General features: G+C 40.9%; 1 protein-coding gene across 4 annotated transcripts in view; it reads left to right on the top strand.

The window, feature by feature from the left end:
- Positions 1 to 451: 451 nt before the first annotated feature.
- The window catches only part of htr4 (5-hydroxytryptamine receptor 4), a 44,929-nt gene continuing 27,872 nt past the window's right edge, over positions 452 to 17,508 (top strand). For 2 of the 4 annotated variants that reach the window (XM_077532500.1, XM_077532497.1), the window contains exon 1: positions 3,323 to 3,447. The gene's annotated coding sequence lies outside the window, so the exon portion shown is untranslated. Of the gene's footprint in view, positions 789 to 3,322; positions 3,448 to 4,511; positions 4,582 to 17,508 lie in introns of those variants that run through there. The other 2 variants (XM_077532498.1, XM_077532499.1) reach the window with 2 other exon arrangements.

The following is a 17,508-nucleotide window of genomic DNA, read 5'->3' as shown; positions in this document are numbered from 1 at the left end:
AAGCCTTCTTGCACTTATTTAGCAGACATTGGGTGATTCCCCAAAATTGTGCAGTGTTCGTGCACAGAAAAAATATTCAATACTTGCTAACATTGTATATCTTTTTGTAATCTACCAATACTAGCAACAGAGAAAGGCAGAACATTCACTGTTTTTTTTCCACTACCACCACCTTTATTCAAATTGATTGTATATATTTGCGTCACATTTTTGTTCCGTGATGTGTCATGAGATTTTTCTCGTAAAAATGCGCTTTGGCTCAGTATCACTTTCACTGCCACCAGTTCGCAGCAGGGGGCGACAGAGATGTTTGAACACCTGCGCGGACTTTGATTTGATTTGATTTGAGCAACTCTTTGGATTCTACGTCATTTATTGTGACGTTTGCGCGTTATCATATTTGTGTTGATTCATTTGCGTCCAAACTTTCTGTTATGACTTTACTCAACATGTTTGCTTTCACATCAACCTTCCTCGCGTGCACGTTCACTCTGCATGAATGAGGAGTGGCGGCGTGAGCGCGTGCACGTCCGTTTGTCACTCACGTGGAGAGGAGTGACCAGAAGGCGCGCGGACGCGCTCCAGCCAGCACAACCGCGCTGCATCCACTTTTCCTCCTCTTCGCGTTTCCGTCGCACGCGCAGCTGCTCGGCCCAAGCGAGTTTCTTTTGCTCTGCTTTCGGATTCGTGAGCGCCTTCCTGCTCTGTGTTGGAGCTCCGAGATCGGAGGACGATGCGATTTTGGCGGGATTTCGCGCCGTGACAGTCTGGAAGCGCGCGGCGACATGGTGAGTGGCGTCTTGGCTCCTTTTTGCATGCACGCCACCTTTGCGGCATTTTCACCTTCCTCACAGTCATTCAAGTCAAGTGAACTTGAAGCTCCCGATCAGAAATGTGAAGTGTGAAAGCTTGCCTGCTTGCTGTGCGGAAATAGTTTGGAAATCTTTTACAAAACATTCATCCTGTGGCTCTGTTTTTATTTTTATTTTTTTTAAGCGCTGCATGAGTGTGGAGGAATGCTCCTTTAAATTGAAATTGCCTTAATTCGGTATTATGCTATAAAGTTCATCTTGGTGACACACACAAAAGAAAGACCCACCAAAAAAAGTCTCATGAGCTCCGCCTGAAAAGACACAGGAAGTGTGGCGTTTTGGTTGGAGTTTTGGCCACAATTCCAAAAGTCAGCCTCCAAAGTCAGTTTCACGTGGCCACGTGAAATTTGGTGGATACGTTTATCATGACAAGACCCACAAAAATAGCAATAAGCCATGCCTGAAATGAATTTGGTCATTTATGCAAACCCATCATTTCAATCAACAAAGCCAATTTCAATTAGCAACATGAATTTTGGTGGGCAGGTCAATCATAGAGACCCACCAAAACAGTCTCATGTCGCTCCGCCTGAAAAGACACAGGAAGTGTGGCGTTTTGCTTTGAAGTAAACATTTTAGGAGCTTTGGCCACAATTCCAAAAGTCAGTCTAAAATCACATTTATCAGGATTGTTGCATGTGGGAGTGTTTGGGCATTTATGTGCGTATGAGACCCCAACGTGACTCACAAGCGCTTCGCCATCTGTCAGGAGTCAAATGAGATGACGTGTTGGCCACATGCCGTACATGTGTCGGCCTACGTGATCTGGGCTGTTGACTTTGTCAGGCTGATCCATCAAAAAGTTTCAGTAAGGCCGCCGTTTTGGTAAGTCTGCCAATTTGGTTTGGAGCAGCATTTTAGCAGTCATTTCTGGTGATCTCTAACTTTGCCCACTGGAATTTTGAGAGAAAACTCAGCCCCCGAAGCCAAATTCATTTTGCATTTTTCAGATTTACACTCATGGGTGTGGCCACATGTAAACACTTTTCTAGTGTTAGATTTAACACTACTCAGTGTCAATTTAACACTAGCGATTTTGCTGCGTATGCACAGTATAAAGTCGTCTGTATTGTATTTGATTGAAATATTCCAGTTGAAGAACTTGACAATAGATGTGCTCGCAAAGTTCAGTATTTACGCCCTCCGTCCTGCTTTTTATGCTTACGCAACATTTTATGGAGCTTCTGGCGGGGTCAAAGGTGCTGATTACGCCATGAGGGAGCGCTGGCAGTTCACACCTTGGCCCGCCCGCACGCACGCACGCCACACTCAATTGATAGACGATTGACGTTCGGGTGACATTGCCACGATGTTGTCGATCAGCACGCTGGAGCTGACGCCGGCCGGCCGGCCGGCTGGGAATGAAATGATTGCAAGTGATTGAGGAGTGTTCTCGAAGGTAAGTTGGACATTGACAAAGATGTCTGTCACCTTTTGAATTCAAAGGGCATGCGAGTTACTGTGAGGAGGACGCGCTCAAAATGCTGCTCGCGTTTGACAAGATGATGCATGAGGAAAGCGTCCCGTCATCCAGGTCAAACTTTCACCGAGGGGGACGAGAAGAAACTTGTGATATCCAGTTATCATTTCAAATAAGGGTTGCAGACGTGCGTTTAAGGTATTGGGGCAAATTGCTAACAGTTATTCGAAAAGGAGCATACAAGAACAATCGGAGATGATGAGCCACATGCTGCTTCATCAAGTTTACAACCCGTTCTAGTAAATTTCATTCCGATGATTAAAGGGACAATAATAGTGCTGATATATTATACAACACAATATTATTGCAGCATTTTGCCAATGATATCGCTAAGACAGAAATTTTGATATGATATTGCAATAATTTGCAGTTACCGAGTAAAATTTGCAATTATATGATAAACAATATTTTGCATGTTAGCCATTTGTCTGCCACTTTATATATCTATAACTGTGAAAGGGAAAAACATAAAAAATAAATAAATAGATCAAATGAAAAATTATTTAATTAAAAAAATCATATTGATATTTTGGTATTAAATTGCCAATAGGTAAGATGATAACAATAGTGTATCAGAAATAATGCTCATTTTCTTTTTGTCATTTGTCCAAAGTGGTCTTCAATAAAATGGCAAAAAGCACATTTAATATTCTATGAACAATTCACAGTCACTATAAACTGTCCACAGATAAAATGTATGAGATAATAAACATTCCTAAAATGTGTCCCCTCATTGAATAAAATTAGTGAGCGCAATCAAATGTTTATTGGTGTCAGTGCTTTGCAACATCACAAATTCAGTTTATTAGCATAATTAGAGCATTTAATTGGCTCTAAAGGCAACTTTGAAAGAACAACAAAGTCCACAAGTCAAATAAACGAGTCTCGCTTTGACTTTGAAGACGCACGCAACCTCCGGGCCAGCATGTGGCAGCGCAGCGCAGCACGTACCAACAAAGTCATGTGACATAGAAAGCAAGTGCAAATGTGCACTTTGGGTGTTTGTGGGGATTGTTTTGGTTCAGCAAGCATCTGTTGAGGCTGGAATTTGGCTGAAATAACTTCAGACCAAACTGAATTCCTGTTCAATTTCAGGTATGGGTCCTTAAGATTTTATTTTAAATGCATCCTGTTATGATATTCTCAATTTTGTGGTGATCAGTCAAACTGTTGTCAGGCTAGTTTTTTTTTTTTTTTTTTAAAGTTGTCAAAGTGACCCTAACATGTCTACTTCAAAGTTTGGTTTGGGTGACATCCAGCTCGACTCAATATTTCAGGCATTGCGGCCTTGAGACTTTTTGCGTGTCTGCTTATGATAGACATGTTCACTCAATTTTCAGTCATTTTTTTGTTTTTTTATTATTTGATTCGACACCCAGCACTATTTGAAACCAAAATGAACGATTCCTGTTCCATTGTAGGCATTGTGAGGCACATGTTCACCCAATTTTGATCACTCATTGAAACGGTTGTCGGTGGCTCTTCATGTGAATCGTCAAATTGAACCTAAAATTTCAGAACCAAAATAAGCAACTTCCTCTTCCATTTGAATCGGGTCTATGATCATTTGTTCTGCTATCCTGTTATGACAGACATGTCACCCAAGTTGGCGTTGATGGGAGAGTGGGGTGATTTGTGCCAAGTATTCCAACCCTATTATTTATTTAGAAAACCATACAAGAAGTTGGTCATATGACCACATAGTTTTGAAGCGGCATCCATTTCACTCATCCGGGTAAAAAAAGTGAGATGAATGGATTGAGAGGGAAGCACATATAAATTAAAAAAAACATTTCTTTTTTGCCCTCCAAAGTAAAGTTTACATGATGAAGGGATTTTGATGGCTGTGTTTGGACCATTATAGACATTAAAGACAACTTTGAAAACAGTTCACACACATCATGGTGGGCTTGTGGTCATTTGTGCCAAAGTATTGCCAATGGCACAACTTCCCCTAAATTAGGATTAACTCTATATTATTTTTGGTATTTTATTGTTGTTGTAAACTGTATTCTTACATTTGATCACTAAAAGTATGTGCTATTTTTAATTTTTAACCCAAATTAATTATGCCACCAGACAAAAGGAAGAAAGAAGGGAAAGCCAAGGAAATGAAAATCTGCAGGATGGCCATAAAAAAAATGTAGGGATAAGAAAAAAGAAATTAGGCTCAGGCTTACACTCCCGAGGCGTCACCAAGTGACACATCTGGTTGTTCTGCTCACTTGGGTATGTTTCTTCACAAATTGTTTTTCCCTTGCTGGAATTCATAGAAAGAACCGAATTAAAAAAATCTGAACCGGAAAATCAAACGAATGAAAAAAGAAAAGGCTTCTGAAACCTGCAAATCATTTTTTTTTTGTCAGGAATTTGTCTTCTGTTTATATAGCATGATCGTTTGTGACATTAAAATGATGGTTCTTACGTCAGTTATCAGTGGCACAATTTAGCCCACTGAATTCTGACTAATGGCACAACCACTGGGGCAAGTTGTGCCACAAAACCACTTTTTTTTTCTTTTTTTTTTTTTTCTCGAAGCTATATTTCTCAAACAGTTTATTGAAGATCCAAAAGTGATTGCTCCCTGCTGGGATGCACAACATCCTAAACTATATCAACCTATTTTAGTTGGAAGCATTCTTACCCCACTCTCTTCTATTGGTGAAACTGATCTTAGGTTGTGATTTTCTTGAATTTGCATGATGATTTATGATGTCATTTTGCTTGGTGAACTGGTGTTGAGTGATTTTTGAGGCCATATAAATACAACAATTCTCACCTGCATGCACACCTTTGCAAGGTATGCTGAGTCCTAAAGTCGATTGGAAGAATGGAAATAAACAGCATCCCAATACTTTTGTCCACCAGGTGGATGCATTTGTAATTGCTCTCAAAAGAGTCTTGTTGCTCCACCACCAATCGGAAATGTCTAATCGTCTGCATTCCGCGATTGTGCGACAGCAGTCACTGAATCATGTGACGACAGCACGGGCGAGTAAACGCACGGCAGGCAGGGTGGGAGACGAGGGGGGGAGGGGCGGGTCAGCGGGAGGCGAAGACGTCTGAAGGACGGCGAGTCGTTATTTTGGGTGCTTGCACCTCGGGCGCTTCAGTCACAAAGCTTCTGTTTGATGACTTCACCCACTCACAAAGCAACCTGAGACGATTCGTGACAGCGTGTGAGGGCGCACCGGGAGCCCCTCCCCCTCCCTCGCCCTCGCGCTGCTCCGAAAGCAGCCTGCGGATTCTTTTTATTACTTCGATCGGGTAATCGTGACTACCTGACGAAATCATCGCATTGGAATATGACATATTTGTGACTGGGCATACGTTGACTTTTTTGACTCTGTTACTGATACTGTTTATTTCGATTATGCTAGGTGGTGGTTATCAGTAATAAGTGGTGAGAGGTGCAAATGCATGAATTATATGATTGTATACTGAACATATATGATGTCAGTGCCCTTGCGTGACTGAGTAAACTGTTGACTTCTTGCTTTTACTCTGTGGATTATTTGTAGATACTGTATTGTATTTATTTCTAGTGTAGGAGGTGGGAGTTATCTTGAATAGGAAAGATCATATTTGTCGTATGACACGTACGTAGTTTGCACGCATGTGATTTGCTGAGCATGCATGTCATAGACTTTTTTTTTTTTTTTTTACTCTGTAGATTACTTATTTATTTAATTATGATGAATAACAGGCAAGGACCAATCACATTAATCATTAATCAGTCAACACTTAGATTGAGTGTATCCATGTATGAGTGCATGAAAGAAAATACCCTTGTTGTTGTTGTTGTTGCGTTTACTCTGTGGATTATTTGTAGTCATTGGTCATTTCTGTTGCACAAGGTGGCAGTTATGGTGAATAACTGTTAAGGAGCGGTCACATTAATCATATGGCACGTACAGTATATTGCGTGTGTCCATGTGCGAGTGCAACCGTGCCATGTTTTTTGACTCTCTGGATAGTCTTTAGATTTATTTCTATTGTGCAAGGTGGCAGTTATCTTATCTTATCCCAATAATCAAATCACACTACATTTTTCTCATTTGCATGTTCCAGTATGTGATTGAGCATGTATACTTTTTTGACACTTTGAATTATTTGCAGGCTTTGTGTTTATTTCCATTGTGCAAGGTGGCAGTTATCATAAAAAAAACAAACAAACAAAAGTGGCCATTGGTCGTTTGACATGTATATTGCATGGATGCAAGAGACTGAGCCAGCCGTGGACTTTTTGTATTTTCATTCAGTGGATTATTTCCCATCATCGTTCATTTCTATTGCACAAGGTGGCTAATTACACAATACCTGTATAACCAATTTCCATGAAACATTTTGGATAGCTCGTTTTTAAAAGCTTTGAAAAGTTTCAGGGGTTACAGTATACTTGCATTGGGGCCAAAAGTGCAGCAACTCGTCAAGTCAAGCAGATGAAGTTGAACAAACTCATCGCAGCTTTTTGCAATCCATCACACTCCTCCTCCTCCTCCTTCTTCGTCTTCTTTTTCGTCTTCTTCTCTTTTATTCTTCTTCTCCTTTGCCTTCTTCTTCTTTATCTTTTTCTTTCTTCTTCTTCTTCTTCTTCTTTTTCTTGTTCTGCCTTTTAGGGCCACACGTGCACATGTCCTCAAATTGCTTCTCAGCAATAAAAGTGGAGCTCAAAAAGCGAACCCGGTTCCCCCTTCTGTTATTGGGCCGGAAAAGAGAATTAAGGGATGCAAATGTGTGCAAATGAACCTGATTTATTTTTGCTTGATGACCACTGAGGCACACAAACCGCTTCTGTGGTGGAAGAATAATAATAAAAAAAAGTTTTTAGTTTTTTTTTTTTGTGAGAATGTGTCAAATTTTGTGCCAGTGATAAAACACTGACACAGATTGCAACGAGCTTTAATCCACAAGCATCTATTTTTCAAATACTATTTGTCCCTAATCCAGGCTCAAAATGTACTTCGAAGCAACAAAGTTTCCATCAAAACATTGGCAGGTGTGCCAAAACAACAGGCGGCGCTTGCCCACAATCCGTCCTTGTGCGACCATTTTAGCCAATCAGACAGTCGACCAAACACAAAAGACACGAGAAAGGCGCAACAGCGACGACATTTGATGCATAATGTGATGTCATAAAAGCAAGAAACGGTCTGAATTGTCAGTTTCTGCCATTGAGTTTGTTTTGAACTTGATTTCATTCTTTGATTGTGCAAAATGATGATTATCAATACTTGATACATGATTGCATTAATGATATGCACACGTTGCTGATGTCCTGTGGGTTGATTTGGACTCTGTGGAGTGGATTCTTCTCATTTTTATTTCTACAAGTCTTGCGGGAGGTGGCAGCAATCCTACATAATTGTTTAGATGAGCAATCACATTAAACATATGACACACTGCACACATGCATTTGTGTGCCATTGGCTTTTTTTTCTTTTAACTTTGGGAGTTATTTTGAATCTTTGTTCATTTCTATTGTACGTTTGCTGTCATGAATTGGCAGGATGAGTGATGAGCAGTGAACTGTCTTTTTTGTGTGTGTAGTATGGTGCAATAAATATACGGGACGTGAAGTTAATTACATTTAAAGCCGTACCATTTTATCCACACAAGGATCTTTTTTTTTTTTTTTTTTGCCTTGGTGCAGGTCTCGCAGTTCTCATGTTGTAGATCTGCCGTGGGATGACGGTGCGGCGTCTAAGAGCGCTGGAGCGTCTGTAAATGTGAAGTTATGCGAGCTGAAGTCTCTCTCTCGTTGCCACTCACTCCGGATGAGAGCTGCCGCTAAAAACCTCCCAAAATGTGCCAGAGCGAACGTGTCTTTTCACTCATCTTTTATGCATTCGGGGCAGGCTGCACCTGCTACACAATGCCTACTTTTACATTTCTTTTCTGCTATAAAGTCATTGTTTTATTACTTTCTTCATTCTCTGCTCGGACAAAGTCTTCGGTTAAAAATAAATAAATACATAAATAAATAATAATAAGGAACGTTTTATTACAGGAATAAAGTCCTTTGTTTTTCAAGAACACAAGGATGTAAAAGAGGGAAAAAAAACACTTCACAGTTTCATTTGGACTCTGGCACAAGTTATTATTATCATGTCACTGACATTTTCAAATCCTCCACGACTGTGTCGGCATGCGTTTTCCTATTCAACTCTCGCCTTCCAACGGTCTTTTTGAAGCGTCACTGGGTGGCCTTTCGGTCCACTGTTTGGAATCTGGCATCATTTTTTTGAAAATGTACTTGCGCATTTCTGTTTTTGGATTGTTTGTTTTTCTGTTTCACCGAAGAATCAACATTTCTCAGTTGTTTTTGTTGACAGTTGTGTATAAACAACTTCTCATCCTCTGCTTCTTTTTTTGTGTGTGTGTCCTGTTTATTCCGTCTCAACTTTCTGAGAGTTTTTGTTGCCATGTGCGGTGACCCGTGACTTCCCACGAGTCCGTCAAACGCCGCGACGTGAGTCAATCATGTTAATGTGGCACAATGGAAAAAGCAAAAAAAACAAAAACAATATTAGAAGATGTGTCGTGTCTAGTTCAGCTTTTGTACGTACTGACAATATACGACTATGCTAGCGTTAGCATGTTAGCAAAGGATGTGGTCTGACAAAACGTGCTATAGGGGCTGGTGCTACTGATTCGAGTGAGCAAATGGAGTCATTTGTGAGGATGGGGACCAAGTCATACCACAAATAGTGAAAATTGGTGAGTAATTGAAAAATTCTTTATAATTGCGTATATTAATCATTTAAACTGTAACTATAAATAGTTTAAACTGTAAATGTATCACATACGATGATCCAAATCACTGGAAAGTCATTTTAAACTCTTTACCATCTTTGCTCAGTTTTTGTTATTTTGTTTTTCAATGATGAAAATATTGTAAAATTGTAAAATATAAACGTTGAAAAAGAGGTGTCATTAAGTCAAGTCTCCCTCTCTATCTCTGTCTGAAGTTTTCCAACCACACATTTAGAGGAATTAATCAAGGAACTCGAGCGCTTCGAGAACCCCCCCGAAGCTGCAGAGACCAAAACGCCTTCTCACCGCTCGTCCAGCGCCACATGACCACCTGACTGATATGCTAATGAAGTCCCTTTAAGACCCTCAAAGGGGTTTCCACGGCAACACACCTCCACCTGTTGGAAGCATTGACGCTAACCTGCAGAGCAAAGGAATTCATTTTCATTTTGAATTCAAATCGCACAGAAAAGAAAATCAGCTTCCTATAAGGACACAGGAATAATCTGCTCTTAGGTCAAACTGCTACACAAGACGTTTATTTCCCTTCCCTACTAAAGCTGCTGCCCCCGTGACCCGACCCCGGATAGGTGGTGAATAACGGATGAATGGATGGATGGATGGACGGACGGACGGACGGACATTTATTTGCTCACATTTTCATTTGAAGACAAGAAGTCAATAATAAACAAGCTCCTTCAGATCAAAGCCTGATTTTTCTACACCTTGTTTAGACAACCAGCTGTGACCAGCACAGATCGGAGACGGTCTGACGAGACTTAAAAGAACTGCTTTGCTAGCACTGCGTGGGAGCTGTTCAGTCAAACTCACTGGGAAGACAATCATGGCTTGACCAACACAGTAACTGATTACAATCGCTACTGGATGGAGAACACCAAGACCATTCCGTCGTTCGCTAACAACAAATCCTGGATGTCACCTCAAATGAGCAGAAGAAAACAGTGTTTGTGTCGGGAAACAAGGGGCAGCTAAAGCGCAGCGCTAGCTGAGACCGAATCAGAGAGCGGAAAAAGTCGGACAGGAAGAGGACGGACGAACATGAATAATGGAATAATGTCGGCGGAGTAATCTCAGACCACAAGCAACCCAAGACCCCGATTGGGGAGTGGGTGGGCAAATGATCGGAACCGTTTCTTTAACAGATCAGATTCCTGCTTTCATCTCTCACTCAGCGTCCCCTGATGCAGTCCCCACCAAATGCTCCAGCCGTGTCTGACCTCCTGAGACAAGCAAGCCACTGCTAAGCCCCAAGGCGGCGTGAGAAGTCAGTTGCAAAGGATAAAGGTGAGCGAGGGAGCAGGTGCAGATGGAATTAGCTCCGGCTTCCTCAAGTCCTGCACGGAACAACTGTGTGGAATTCTACAGCACATGTTCAGCCTGAGCCCGAAGCCGAGTAAAACACCTGCTTGGTTCCAGTACCAAAGAAAACAAAAATACAGGCTGGTGGCACTGACCTTGCATCTGACGAAGACCCTGGAGAGATTGGCCCCTTCTTTTTCATTGTTCAGGGGCCACTCCGGAAGAACTTTTGTCACTCTGGTGGCTGAGCTGTCAACCATCTTGACAACCTAACAAAATAATCGCTTCTCTTGCATGACTTTAAAAAAAAAAAAATTTTGTCATGTCATTTTATCTCATCTCATCTCATCTCATCTTATCACCAAAGTAAGGTAGAAGTACTTTACCCTTTGAAGACAGCCACGTAATCGTATCGCTCGTATTGCACTTAGCAGCCGGGCGCGTCCCACTTCCTGTTTTCATCTTGTCAAACAAGCAGCAGAAGAGTTTTGCGTGTGCCCACTTCAAAAAACAAAAACAAAAAAGTAAATGCAAAAAGTTATGAAGCGGCCATGTTGGCGCACAGGCAGGCCCACTTGGCGGGAGATCAACATGGAGGAGGCGGCGGCCTGAGCGAACGCATCGTGGCCCCTGCAGAGTAAACACCACACGAGTGGAAGAAGAAGCGCGGGGGAGGGAGCTTGCGTGTGTGCGTTTTGTGTTTGGACTTCATTAAGAACAGTTATATTTCCATGCTTCCAGGCAAGAAAATAATACACCAAAAATGACAGCGTGACAGTCTGTTACAGTATGCGATATCATAGTAGTGTGCAGCGGGCTTAGAATAGTTTTGGAATTTTTTAGTTTTCTTAGTTTTGACTTCGTTTTGTTTTTTAAATTGGGTTAGTTTTCAAGGTGATTTTATTAGTTTTGATTCGTTTGAATTATTTAATAAATGCTTAGTTTTAGTTCAATTTCAGAATTAGTTTGAGTTTTTTAATGTGTATTACTTGTGCGCAATATTCAAAAAAGCAACATGCGAGCGACGCCATCTTCTATTGGCTGCTGCTCGATGACGTCACTTCTGTGTGACACACTTTCAAACGTCCTTATTCCGGTTAATATTAAAATAAATCTACTTCAAATCCCGTTTAGAATCATCCCCCAAGACCAAAGACGAAAACGAAGGACATTGTTGCTATAATTATAGTTCATCAAAACATAAAATGTACTTTCAGTTTTCGTTTTTTAAAATGCAATTTTGTTTTTATTTTATGAACCAAATTGTTTTTGGATTTTCATTTTAGTTTTGTGACTGAGCAAGTACATTTGTGAGTGAATAGAAACATGCACATCATTCATTAATAAAGTAGATCTGCTTTTGTGTCATTTTTGTTTGCTTGTGTGCCTTGGCTCCATTTTCAATGGCCTGAAAGTTGATAAAACACGATTGGAAAAAGCGCAAACAGAATAAGAGAAAAGTGCGCTGTTGAGACTTGAAGTGTTGAGTGTGATAAGTGTCGGCAAACAAAGATGTCTGACCCAAGTAGGTCAACAGTCTGTGAGCGTGTTGAGCTGACTCGGGCCAAAACGAAACTGTGGCCGACCTTCCCCTGCAGAGATAAACACAGCAGCGGTTTGGTGGCCCGCCACGCTCGCAATGTTGTGGTGCGTCCTCCCGCCGAGGAGGTCCCCCACATCCATGGTGGGATGAGAGCCCAAAAGACTCAACCTTGTGGATTTCCCACCCATCTCCCATTCGTTATTTTTAAACAGTCAACCTATTTGCGGTGCTCTTAGGATTTGCCCGTCCATCCCAACGTATATTCATGTCAAATGACTTCGAGTTTGTTTCAACTTGCAATTGCAATGTCACATCAATTGCTGCTAATGTGAAATTTCGGCTTGTATGCTAGCTGCCATATTGACGAGCCTAATGTGAAGGTGCTTTGTGTTGAGTACTTGAACTAACGTTGTTTATGTAACATTGAGCTGTGAATTGAATCAAAGTGACAGCTGAAGCTTTTCCTAAAATAATTGAGCCCGAGAGTTCACCCCTTCCTCTTTTCCTCCTTTTCAATGACCTTCTTATTTATTGCCATCATCTCATTTCCTCATTTTGGACATTATAGTGTGTGTTTAAAGGGGAAATATGTGCTTTGGTTTGATGGGAAAATCACAGCGTGCCCATATATGGGGTTGTCAAGTGGGAAGTGGAACAACAAAGAAAGCAAGTTACATTATTTAGAAATGGAAAAAGTGCATAACAGTGAGCTGTTGCTAATATTCTACATAGTAATGTTTATGTAGTCTGTGACTGCAGTTTACGGTCGCCACCGACTTGACAATGTATTGGCGCAGAGGCGAGTTTAGTCTGAAGGCGAATGCTGACAGCCGTCAAATATTCCAATTTTTTATCATTTAATAATGTCCACAAGAGAGATGAATTCCTCTTGAATGACCTCTGCCAGGGAGGACATCCTTAAGTACAGTTTGTGGATGAGGAGATCATAAAAATGCTGTATTTTTTATTTTTATTTTTTAATGTATAATACATGAGACTAAATTCACAAGCAGGAGGTGTTGATCCAAATGAAAACTGTTTGGCCCTGGCAGAGGTACAAGGCTTTTGCTCGGCCTAGCCATGACATTTTTTTTTTTTTAAATTCTTAATAAAGCGACCATCTTGGCCAATTGATTAGGTACACCCAGAATTCTCTGGATTTTTTGTTTGTTTTGTTTTGTTTGTGTATGTGTCTGTATGGCCGTAATATAGAATAGTGGGACAACATAGGGAGCAGCACATTAAATTGGATTGCAGCATTCATTCAAATCATTCTGCTCAAACTGTTTAAAGCTTTACATTGTATTTTATATTAAGTACAATAATATATAGTATTATTTTCCCTGATTAAGAAGAAAAGCACAAAAATGTTTGTTTTTTTTGGGGGGGGGAGGCGGGGACAGAAGAAATGTAGAAGAAGAGCAGATTTGTTCACGTTGTCTCCCTTCAGGCTTTTTCTTTTGTTTGAAGTGAATTTTGTCATTGTCGCTTGTACATGAGGCAGATGGCCTTTGCTGTGCACAGTAGCGCCGCGGTAGCAGTCGTCACTGATGTGAGTTAGCAAAGGGTCAATCAAACATGCACGTCATCTTCATTTGTGTTTGAGGTCCTTAAGTCAACCTACACCACATCCTCATACAGCTAATCTCTTTGTGTAGATATCAAAGCAACTTTTATCACCACATAGAAAAAAAAGGAAAATCTGTTCCGTCAGTCTGTCACTGTCACTATCATACAGAATCTTGATCAAGTCTGCAGAAAATGTTTCAATCACGTGTGAATATTTTTTCTCTGTCGGCGAACATTTTTAGCTGTCGTATTTGTATGAAGAAGTTTTCAAAATAAGTGATAAACAATAACTTTGTGTTTGTTAAAATGTGGATATAAAATCATTAATAAAATAAATAATAGATAAATGATAAAATACCATTACAAATATTTTTGATAAATTAATCCCCACTTCCAGAAAAAAAATAGTTGATTAACTCAAAGTCATTTAATCTTTTGAGCTCTCACTTAATTACCCCCTTGTATTAGATGTCCAGGTGTACCTAATGTTGTGTCCCATCGATCTGCAGATAACAGAGTGGTTTGAAAGCCTTCCGGCTGGGAAAGCTGCTGCCGGATAAAGTGCAGCACGTGCGCGTGCGCGTGCGCGTGCGCGTGCTTGCGTGGGAGCGGCCATGTCTCCCGGGGCCAATAAATCACTAAGCACTTTCTCTGGTTTTATAGACTTAAAAGCATCTCGTGGATGCGGTTTGGACGAGTCCACCTTGCTTTGCGTTAGTAAAACTCGGCATCTGCTGCTGCTTAAACCAGCATCCCAAATAAATTGGGAATTCATTCAAACAAGTGACGATAAAGATCGGTCGTAACCTGGTAGGGAAGAAAAATGAGCCCGCGTAGACCAACAATCCGTCACAGATGGACATTTTTTGTTTTCTGATTTTCACTGGAAGAGATGGACATTTTCGTACGGAACTTTTTTTGGTTGTCGTTTGTGGAACGTATCCTGTTTGCTGTTTTTATGCTCTTTCTAAAGCACCTTAAAATGACCTAGAATGTATCCAAAGCCCTATCTAAATAGCAAAGTAGTACAGCAATTGGTATCAAGGAAGTATAGCGGTACCTTGAGATACAAGTGGCTCGACCTAAAAGTTTTTTGAGAAATGAGCAGTCATTTGGCCAATATTTGAGCGCAAACTCAAAATACGAGCTCTGTATGGTGACAGTAAATCCAACTCAACTTGCGTTGCAATAAGCAGTCATGTGACTAGTGAAAAATCTTTTTAAAAAAAACAAGTTATTTAATGCAAATTCCAGTTGAAATGTATTGTTACACTAACCATAAAGCAAAGATAATGACACATGTTTAAGCAAACAGACAATGCAAAACACGACTGACATGAAAGCAGTTAGTAACAATAGCTGCTGTTTAAGAAGCCTTAAAGAGGACATAAATCCAAAACACGTACATTATTATTTAAAACAATCATGCTGTGTTGCCCCTGCTAGCTTGCTACCATATGGAAAATGCATTTGAAACGCTAATGGTTTGCATTGATAGTTGCAATTCTTTTCAATGGATATTCGAACACAAATGGCGGAGCCACACTTTGGTCAGATATTAAAATGCTCATAGGCATATATATTCTTTATCTAGTCACAGTAGTAGAAGAAGAAGAAGAAGAAGAAGAAGCCTATTCTTCTTTTGTGTTTGCATTACTGTATAGTATTGGACTTCCTCCTGGTGGTTAAGATGAGCATTGCAGATGAATAGCGAAATGCTGTCTGGTTTTGAACGTTTGCCTTTGCCGCATGCGCACCCCAAAACCACAAGACACACCCTAATTGTCATGATAACGTTTCAAAGCAATAGAATAAAGGTTTGACTGGTTGATCATTGTGACGCCTTTTTGTCTCTTAATTGGAGTCGAGCAGCAAGAGGAACATTTTTATGCTTTTATGGTTCCAAGTTTGCAGCTCTCGAGAGCAATCCAAAGAGATATCGATGTCCCGCAGATAGCACCTTGCGTTATCATACTATGAAGGAAGTGGACTTTGGGGTCAAGTGTCTTGTTTTTCTTTATCAGTTCTGCGCTGCCGTTATACGCACGCACACTCATGCTATGCAATCCATACGCATTCGCGCAATAACTCAGGTCAGAATTCAACGAAATGTTTCAACATGACGTTTAATATCATGAGATGACACAGGAAAGTTGCGAAATGCAGAGGAAGTCTGTCATTTTGCTTTGAAGCATCCATTTGAAGGTGTTTTTGTCCATTTCCATTTTATGACTGCTTGCTTCCACATTTCACTGTTTTATACTCGACAGATGGACAATGTTAAATTGCATTTTCATCACTGGTGCAATTGTCGTTTTTGTAAGTTGTAAAACTGGAAACAAGCAACTCATACCTTAATTGAAGGTCCTGCGGGATTCTTGTCTTCCATCTGAGGGCTTATTTACTTTTTTTTTGGCAGCTTCTTCCCACCTGACATGAACAAGTTTGGCCAATTTGCCTCCAGGCTCGCCGGGGGTCAGCTCAGATTCTCACTTGGTGATTGAAACCCTTTCCGGCTGTTGGCACTCCACTTCTTTTTCCTTTTTCCAGCAGATTCATGCTCCATTCTTGTCCTTCTTGTTCTTTATTCCCCACAATTACCCTCCTGCTCCCGTGTCGGCCCGGGGCCAGCAGCTCCCACCAAAGCCTTCATCACGCCTGCCTTTACCCTCTTTTGTCCCCATTTTAAGGGCTCTTCAGTAGACAGAGGTGGCACGCAAACTATAATAATAATAATAATAATAATAATAATAATAATAATAATGTGCTTTAAGCCACTCAAGGTCACCGTACAACTCAAGCGTGATTGTTGATGTGGAGCCAGTTATGAAACTATGAACGGCCTTGAACGGGTGGAGAAGAATTTTATAGACAATGTGGCATTTTATTAGAAGTCAGTGGAGTTGTTGGCGAACGGGTGATTGATAGATGTTGTTCTGAATTAACTCGGTAGAAATAAACACAAATCTTTCAAATTTGACACACCTCAGAGAAGAGAGTTGTTAACAACCAGTGAAATTGACATAATCACCACGTATATCAAAATGAGGCTTTGAATTCATGAAAAATCTCTGACAATGCGGGCGTGTCCACTGACAACGTTTCACTCAACTGTCAATCAAATTCCACTTCTACGAGCTGGAAAAATAGATTCTACTTTGTCTAAGCATCGTTTGCACATCACTAGAAGTTTGTATTGCAAAAATCTATTCAGTAAAAGTTTCCGCTGGGTTGCAGGACTTTCCACAGTGAAAGCGTCAAAGACATCCCAAAGCCGATGTCCACACGCTGACTGTTTAGTCAGACTTGGGGGGGGGAAATAGTCATTTTCTCCCTCTTCCATCTTCTCTCTATGACGTGTGCACACTCGTGCCTGAAAATGAGGTGCTGTATTGTTGGGGTGCAGATGTCAGACATGGCAACCCGGTTAACTGAATGTCACAATTGCGAATGAAGGTGTTGAAGCTCTTCTATATGGTGGGGCAGGCGTCACAGGCGTAAGATGTGGAAATCGAGACCCAAACGCAGACAGCAGTTGGGAAACAGACGGTCTTCATATCCAAAAATACAAAGTAACAACAGAGAGCAGACTTGGATTCAGGTGGCCTCAACGAAAGAAACTGGATGCAGAACATGTGCAATCACAGCTTGCGTGACAGAAATGCTTGCACGGAAGAGTAGGGATGGGAAACCTCAACGTTGTGAGAGAAACCTCGGCCAAGGAACTTTGATGTTTGCGAGGGCAATGCACAATTGTATATGACAGAATAAAGGCCTATCTGACAAAATAAGAGTCAGAAATACAGAACCTAAAATACACAACCAAAGAGTGACAATTACAGCAACATAGAAACTGCGTAGCAACTGACAACTTTATCATCACAAGGGACATAGCTACTACATATCACTGACAACTTCCTCACGAGGGACATAGCAACTGCATAGCTCTGAAACCGTCATCATCACAG

Source organism: Festucalex cinctus, chromosome 9, assembly GCF_051991245.1.
Source record: "Festucalex cinctus isolate MCC-2025b chromosome 9, RoL_Fcin_1.0, whole genome shotgun sequence".
NCBI classification, from domain to species: Eukaryota; Metazoa; Chordata; class Actinopteri; order Syngnathiformes; family Syngnathidae; genus Festucalex; species Festucalex cinctus.
This window is presented reverse-complemented; position numbering and strand designations above follow the sequence as displayed.